The sequence below is a fragment of the Hoplias malabaricus genome, chromosome 14 (genome assembly GCF_029633855.1).
Source record: "Hoplias malabaricus isolate fHopMal1 chromosome 14, fHopMal1.hap1, whole genome shotgun sequence".
Lineage (NCBI taxonomy): Eukaryota > Metazoa > Chordata > Actinopteri > Characiformes > Erythrinidae > Hoplias > Hoplias malabaricus.
In genome coordinates this window covers 34,148,500-34,157,058 of record NC_089813.1, presented here as the reverse complement: position 1 = coordinate 34,157,058, position 8,559 = coordinate 34,148,500, and the positions used below count along the sequence as shown (strand labels likewise).

Sequence of the window (8,559 nt, the reverse complement as noted above, 5' to 3'; positions counted from 1 at the left end):
TGAACCACATCAAAGTGAAACTATGTCCAAAAGCCCACACCCACTCCGTCACGAGGTCCGCAGAGAGTGAGTGAAAAAACAACATGAAGTGAAAGTCTTTATTTACTGTTTGGGGTAAAGGTTAATCGGTTTTCTTTTTTGTTATTTTTTTACATTTATGGTTTATTAAGATTTTTGGCAGAAAAACTGTTTTTTGCGTATTATAGGAATTTATTTGTTTTGCTTTAAAATTAGGCACTCTTACAAACACACTGATTCATTTAAAACAGGAATTAAGTTCATATCTTTCATGTCTTTATGAAATATGACAGTGTTTTTGGAATTAGATATTTACAGTTTTTTACAGTACATATTTAGTTCCATATATACTTTTCCTTGCACTACGCTTAATTAAAAAAATGCAGAAGTACAAGGAAATTACCACTCGTGCAACTACAATGAGGATGTTTCAGTTTATACGACCTGTACACTTGCGACTCAATCACTCACATTATGCACTCTATGCTTCACAAAAACCTAACGAGCTTGCAGATCCTTCACGTATGGCAAGCCGTTTTAGCATTAAATTGTGCGACTGTATTTACATTACAGATATCTGCAATTCATTTATAACTAGACATAATTCTAAATTAAGATATCTCTAATTATAGGCAAAATAACAATTTGAGATATCTTGAATTACATTTTGAATAGTATATATAATACAATAGAAGCTCCAGTTCAAGACATCTAAAATGAATTACTATCTTAAACGTACATTTCAGATATCTATAATTAAATGATGACTAGTCAAAAAGTAAATTAGAGATATTTTGCCTTTTGTTCTGACAAGTCATAATGATGGCAAGCCGTTTTAGCTTTTAATGATTTTTTCTTGATATCAAGAATTCAATTTGCACATGTGACAATTCCACTGTTATTAGTAAAAAAGCTATTTTTTATAGTAAAAATTTAAATCCTACTAGTAAGATTTCAGTTATCACTAGTGAAATTGAATTTCTGATATCAGGAATGTAATATTTACTAGTAAAAAAAATAAATCCTTCATATCAGAAATTAAATTTTCAGTAGTAAAAATAAAATGTCTGATATCAAAAATTGAATTGAATTATCACTAGTAAGAATTACATTTTCACTAGTAAAAATTTAATTGTTGATATCAGAAATTACATTTTCACTAGTGAAAATGTTATTTCTTATATCTGCAGCTAACATGATTGTGTGTGTAAACAAATTGAATGTTAGACATGCTCTATGTATTGCTCATTCTTTAAATAGTCAAAAAGTCCTTTAATGACGTACCAGGTCTGTTTGAGTTGAGAGCAAAATGCCACAAGAGAGTTACTTATTTCAGAACAGGACCACTGCAAAAGAAACATTGACACAAGTACAGAAGCAGATGGGGAGAACTGTTCATATTCATGATCATAGAGGTGGACACCAGGTGGAATAGCACATATAGCATGCTGGAGCGCCTGTATGACCTTAGAGAGCCAGTTGGAGCAGCTCTGGCTCCTCTAACGATCGAAATAACCCCGCCAACATCTTTGGAGTATGCCACCATCAAAGAGACTATTCAGGTTCTCTATGTATTTCAGCAGACTACCGTAGAGCTTTCAGGGGGGTGAGTGCATCTAAGGTTATACCTATGCTCAAGAGGCTTAACCACAAACATGGCAAAGCAACTTGGTGCCAATCTGGTAGGCCGGGTCATAGACAGATCTTTGAAAACAGAGGCAATAACTGTGATGACCGTGCCCACTCTGCTGGATCAAAGATTTAAAAAGCTGGGATTCTTGAGCTCCATAAAATTGGATGAAGCATTAACCAGGCTGAAAGGGACTTGTGCTGAACTGATAAGATGTACTCCCTCTTCAACCCCCCTTCAGCTACCAGAGACTTCACACACAGGTCAATCTTCAGACAAAGTCTTTTTTCAATTTAGTAATATTATGGATTATCAGTCATTGAGAGTTTTTTCCCTTGTACACGTATAGGTGACCTTTAGCATCTGCTGGATACCGCTGTAGGACAGAGCAGGCAGAGCTCAAGTGCAACGAGTGAAGTAGACCATTACTTGTCTGAAGTAAACTTGGCAAGACATGAAGATCCTAGCCTGGACATGGAGCAAATAAAAACATCAATTTCCACATATGTATCAGCTTGCACTGACATTTTTATGCCCTCCAGCCTCCTCAGTGCCACGTGAAAGGGTATTCTCTAAGGTTGGGGAGTCAAGAAATTATTTTGTACCTTTCCCCATACTTCTCTGTTACAGTTTACTGTTCTTCACTCCCAGTTCCATAAGCACTTTTGCATTCAGTGTCGTTGTACATCATTTATTTATTTATTTATGTATTTATTTATTTATTTATGTATTTATGTATTTTTAGTGTTCAACAACCCAACTAAAATATTTACATGCAAACACAACTTTTATATTTATTGAAAAAGATTGCCTAAAATAGTTCATTTTATACATAAACATTCCAATGTACTCTGGCTCAGGATTAATTTATGTCATATATCCCTTTGCACAGCAGTTGTCACTAGTGAGAACGATTCAATGAGGCTTTGGGTAATGAACCTTTGCTTTGAAAAACACCTTTGGTTCATGAAGCCTCGTTCTGCCACCACTAACTAGAAGACATATACATAGACCTAGACCTAAACCTAATCCTAAACCCCACCAAAATTACCCACCAACAGGAACCACAGATGTGTATTATCAAAAGACAACTCAAACAAGAAACACCTGGGAACTAGTTAAGATGCGTGACACTAGAAACAGAAGGGAAGGGTATCACATGACCAGGGAACAAGTAGGAACCATGCACAACACAGGAAACAGTCACATGAGAAGGGGAGCACAAACAAGAAACAATACAAAACAGAACACGACACCAGGCACATAGGTCACATCCCATAAGACAGTTTCACTGACCTGTTTATCCCATTATATAAAGTTTTAACCATTCTGGCAAAGATTGGCCAAGATTTAAAATAATAAATGTATCAAAAATAAATTTGTGACTAATTGTGTCAAATGCCTTGTAAAAATCAATAAAAATAAAATGACTACCTTCAAGGATTTCACGACAAAGCGATCCAATATCAGACAAATATTACTTGAAATATGGCAACCTTTTATAAACCCACATTGACTAATAATAGAGTTTACATCTTGAGTCGTTTGGCCAGAACGTGTGCAATGATTTTGTAGTCATTATTAAGTCAGGGTACAGTGGCGGATGCTGGTCTTTCAAGGAGGGGAAGCTCAATTTCGGCCTACATCATAAAATGTGTCGGTTTATTTATACATAAATTCTACCCTCCATTTCTTTTCAAGAAAATGATCTGTGACTCTGTCGTACCAACAAGGCGTCTTTTCCAGGGACTTGACTAATGGCCAGCAGAGCTAGGCTGCTTAAACGGCCTTGGCCCATGTGAAATGTGTCCGCCTGTGAGTTCTTTGTGACGGTGGAGGGGCTCAGCAGCACCCGCTGGACAGAAACTGCGATAGAAGTCAGTCTCCAAACACAAGCAGCTACAAAAAACCCACCAGAAATAGAAGCTCGATTTGTCGCTAGTCGTTTTTAACAAAGAAAATGCCGCTAAGAGGATTAAGAAAGTCTGGTTCAACTCAGAACAGAATGAAAATGTAATGCTCCCACGGACCTTTACACCAAAGGATCGCTGATTCGCTGTCAATCAAAAAGGGATTCAGCCTCAGGCAGATCATCCAATCATCATGCAGAAGCTGAGCGTCCGGGCCAGCCGAGGCCAGCCCACTGCCCCATAGACCCCCAGAGACGCTGAGCGTCTGATGGGCGGGACAAAGCCCAGCATTTATCCAATGACTCGTTTCGTTTCGATGCACTTCGCTGCTTCGCTATTGAACTCTGTGGACGCTCAGCGTCCTCACTGGTTAAAGCACTGTGAATCTGCAGGAAAGTCGCGTCTTTACCAGTGATAAGAAGCTGATTCAACAAAAGTTGAGCGCGTTGTAGTGCATATTTATTCAGTGACATGTACACATAACAGTATATATTTGATCACTTATTTTTTGACATTTTAGGGGAAGCTGAGCTTCCCTTGCAGTCTTAGAGCAATCGCTTCTGGTAGGATAATAAGACACCAATTGTCAATTAACAAAATGAAATGTCCTTGTTAGTGTAATAATCCCTTCCCAGTAAATATTTAACCGTTGATTCAACGTTGAAATAACGTACTTGACTGTCGTCTAATCAACGTTTTCTTAAGGTTGAAAATGAAAGTTGAAAAGACGTCCAAACACAGACGTTGAAAAGACGACTAAAAAAGTCACATTAAAGACGTCCTTTTAAAGACGTTATTTCAACGCTGAAATCACATACCTAAATGTCGTTCAATCAGGGTTTTTTTAAGGTTGAAAATCAAAGTTGAAAAGACGTCCAAACACAGACGTTGAAAAGACGACTAAAAAAGTCACATTAAAGACGTCCTTTTAAAGCCGGTATTTCAATATTGAAATCACATACCTAAATGTCGTTCAATCAGCGTTTTTATAAGGTTGAAAATGAAAGTTGAAAAGACGACTAAAAAAGTCACATAAAATACGTCCTTTTAAAGCCGTTATTTCAACATTGAAATCACGTACCTAAATGTCATTCAATAAACACTGAATTAAAGTTGAAAAGACATCCAAACATAAACTTTGAAAAGACAAGTAACAGAGTCACATTACAAATGTACTTCCAAAGTACAGTAGGTTCCATTAAGAATTTAATGGTTCAGACTGGATTTTAATGGTGTCTACATCTAATAGTTTTCATCATGTAACTCATTAGCACTTAATGGTTCATAATAGTTTATCCATTATTTCTTTTAATAGTTTCTATTATGTAACACTTCTATTAGTATTTAATTGTACCTGTCAGTTCACAATCCCGGTTGGAAAAAACATTACACCCATAGGTAAAAGCAAAATATTTATAAACATATTTATAAACAAAAAATATTACAAATTTTTGTAAATAGCCCAAAATATGTGACTCAAACATGGCATGGCATACATGTATATATATATATATAAAAAAAAAAAAAATATATATATATATATATATATATATATATATATATATATATAATGAAAATATAAAAAAAATAATATTCTGTATTCAATTACACATGTAAATGAAACAAAAAGTTGCATACTAAGAAAATGAAGTACAGATTTGAACAAAGTATAGAGTGTACAAAAGTTTGTCACTGGGGCTGTACCTCTTTTAGGTACAATACAGTACCTTTCAGTATTCTTTTATGTAGTCATGTTTTTGTACTAGTTAATGTACTTGGAACCATAAGGGGCTAAAATGTATCATTAAAATTAGCTTTATATATACCACCCCAGTGACAAACCATTTTGTACCCTGTGGTGACTAAAGTGTACCAGAATTATTAACACAAACATTCATAATGGGCGGCATGGTGGCGCAGCAGTTAGTGTCGCAGTGACACAGCTCCAGGTGACTGTTTGTGAGGAGTTGGTGTGTTCTCCCTGTGTCCACGTGGGTTTCCTCCCACAGTCCAAAAACACATGTTGGTAGGTGGATTGGCGACCTTCCATAATCGACAGTGTATGAAACAATTACTTATGTAAAAAAGGCAAAATCAAAAATATAGCAATGTTTAAAATGCATCTCTGGAGAAATGTCATGATGTTTTCAGGTGTGCAGGGTATTCAATTTTGAAGTCGTGATACATACAGGTGTTTGTGAAGAAGGCCTCATCTACTGCACTATGACAGCAAACCTCAACTCAGCTTTCACCACACTCTGGCTTCCTCTGGAAACACTAGTTTCCCAGTCCTGATCTTTCAGCTGAATTATCAGATATAATGTTGTAGGTTCACCCTACAGAAAAACAGAAATAGACTTGGCATGACACACTAAGACATAATACTGACTTTCCGTTGACTGTGACTATTTCAGTTGGTGTGGCAACAGTTTATCATACTTAATGAGGGGGTCAGAGTTGTAAGTCAAGAAAAACAAGTTTATTCTTGAAGTCAATGCCTATACATTTATTCATTCATTCATTATCTGTAACCCTTATCCAGTTCAGGGACGCGGTGGGTCCAGAGCCTACCTGGAATCATTGGGCGCAAGGCGGGAATACACACTGGAGGGGGCGCCAGTCCTTCTCAATGCCTATACATCATGAAGAAAAATGCTTTAATAATGATCCCATACCTATTAACTATTAATTTACATTGGTGCCTCCCTCTGGAGTTTGGTGTTTTCTTACTGTGTCTGTATGGGTTTGTGTGCTCTGTGAGCTCTGTGTGCTCCTGGTTTCCTCCCATGATCCAAACACACATTGGCAGGTGGATTGGCTACTCAAGTGTCCATTGTGTGAGTGAAATTGTGGGTGTGTGGTGCCCTGTGAAGGACTAGTGCCCTGTCTAGGGTGTGTTCCCACCTTGCGCAGAGTGACTCCAGGTAGTATGTAAATATCTTGTACCCACCACAACCTTGAACTGGACAAGCAGACAATGAATGAATACATGAATGAATGAAAGCACAGAAGCCACATTGATGCAATACTTGTTAAATTATTATTTAGGTCAAATGTTTAAATCAAACCTGTAAGCTTTGAAGTCTTCTCTCATCTCAACGTCAGTGTGGCGATGTGTATTTTAGGGAGTACAGCTGTAAATCCATTGCTGACCTGGTGAATTTTGTTCACTGTTAGAGTATGGATTCCATCAACCTCATCAGACAACTGTAAAAACAAAACAGAACACAATAGATGAAAGCTTTATTATAATAATCCAATAAATTATATGAATAAAGACAATAGTGTAGCGCAAATAAGATTAAGGAAACGATATTAGACAAATATTAATATAAACTAATACAAATCTATTATTATATTATAGTATTATATTATAAATATTACACATATTATATATAATATTTTAAGAATTATAAAAGATACAATAATACTTATATGATGTTGGTTCACTTGCTACCAGCACTGGGCATTTGGTGACAATGCTGTTGGTGCATCTGTTGACTTCCTTGCCTGATAAAATTACCGAAACTTTCAGATCTCTGCAACATTGAAAAGTGGCACATTTTCTAGCTTTTGCCTGAGTGACATATGCAAGGTGTGCTGGAGGATGGACAGTATTGACTCAAAACGTATGCTTTCATTAATAATCAGATCAGATATTACTAATTCTACAATATAAAAAAATACATACTTGCATTAGTGTTCCCCACAACATTTATATTTCAAAGTTGGGAACATGAACATACTCCAAGTTAGTTGGATACCTGAGTGGGAAAAAAATTGTCAGTCTAACAAAATATTGTATCATATGTAAATGTTTTATTGAACCTGATAAAATTATATGTATTGATTTTCTAAGTAAAAGTAATAACAGAGTACAATACATCGATATTTTACACACAACGTCAGATAAAAGTACCGTTCATCTGATGATTTTCACATATTTGGAAAAGCACAAATGTGGCCTGCGCAAATGGTATTGTATGATTTTACTTTCCAGCCCAGCACTTCTTTTGATATTTGGTTAACATTCGCATTGTTAGCAAGGTGGCTTGCATGTAACTGCAACCCAGACCTGCTGAAATAAATGTCAAAAACATTACTGTTAATAATATAATATTACTTTGAATTTTTTATACGGAATGGGTTAACTATTATCCTCCTCTACTCCTTCACTTGTCTTCACTGAGATGCTAACCTAGCATAGCCGTTGCTTTGCTAGAGCTCTTTAAATACTTATACTTTACCAGAATGAGTGAAACTAAAGTTTTATTAAGATTAAATATCACTTACCTCTGAATATACGAACCTCCTCCGCTGTTTTTGTAATGCCTGCTTCCACAAACCGTTGAAAAATCATCCACTGAAACTTATTTTGACGCTGTATTTAAACTCAGAGTAACCGTTATCTGAAGGGGGGGGCTCTCTCTCTCTCTCTCTCTCTCTCTCTCTCAACTGATTTAAAACGCATTCCGGACGTCCACTGACAATATTAATTTGTCCCAAAATAACAGACACATTTTGGACGTCCACTGATGTTATCAGTTCGTCCCAATATAACTGACTTGTTTTAAACGCCTTTCGGACGTCCACCGACGTTATCAATTGGTCCCGGTATAACTGACTTGTTTTCAATGCATTTTGGACGTCCATTGACGTTATCAATTGGTCCTGAAATAACAGACTTGTTTTCAATTAATTTTGTTAATGTCCTTGACGGACCGACTACTTTTAGACCTTTTTTGAACGTCCAGGGACGTTCCTTGTTTACTGGGAAGGAGCGAATGGGGCAGAGACCAGAGACGTGCGCGCACTAAATTGGAAAACTCTCCCACGGGATCCTTAAAAACCCGTAAGACACTGTTTCTGTAAATAAAGATGTATTTGCACCTTTAACCGTGTCTGCGGAGATTCTTTTCCATCACAATACAGTAAAGTTAACAATATAAATATATAAATAAGACACAAATCACAAATATGTTTCACTATTCACAAATGAAC

At 36.4% G+C, this 8,559-nt stretch overlaps 1 protein-coding gene and 1 long non-coding RNA gene across 4 annotated transcripts in view; both read right to left on the bottom strand.

Annotated features, from left to right (window-relative positions):
- The window catches only part of LOC136666252 (tumor necrosis factor receptor superfamily member 14-like), a 67,316-nt gene that overhangs the window by 17,650 nt on the left and 41,107 nt on the right, over positions 1-8,559 (bottom strand). The gene's annotated exons all lie outside the window — the stretch shown is intronic.
- LOC136666562 (uncharacterized) lies at positions 5,196-7,955 on the bottom strand. Of its 3 annotated transcripts, XR_010795383.1 has the most exons (7): positions 7,852-7,955; positions 7,250-7,322; positions 6,627-7,097; positions 6,289-6,520; positions 6,130-6,191; positions 5,748-5,894; positions 5,196-5,632 (listed from the first exon to the last, which is right to left on the bottom strand). It is a non-coding gene; the product is annotated as an uncharacterized lncRNA (long non-coding RNA). The 3 variants fall into 3 exon arrangements; XR_010795381.1 differs by having other exon boundaries at positions 6,130-6,520; XR_010795382.1 differs by lacking the exon at positions 7,852-7,955 and adding an exon at positions 7,478-7,836 and having other exon boundaries at positions 6,130-6,520.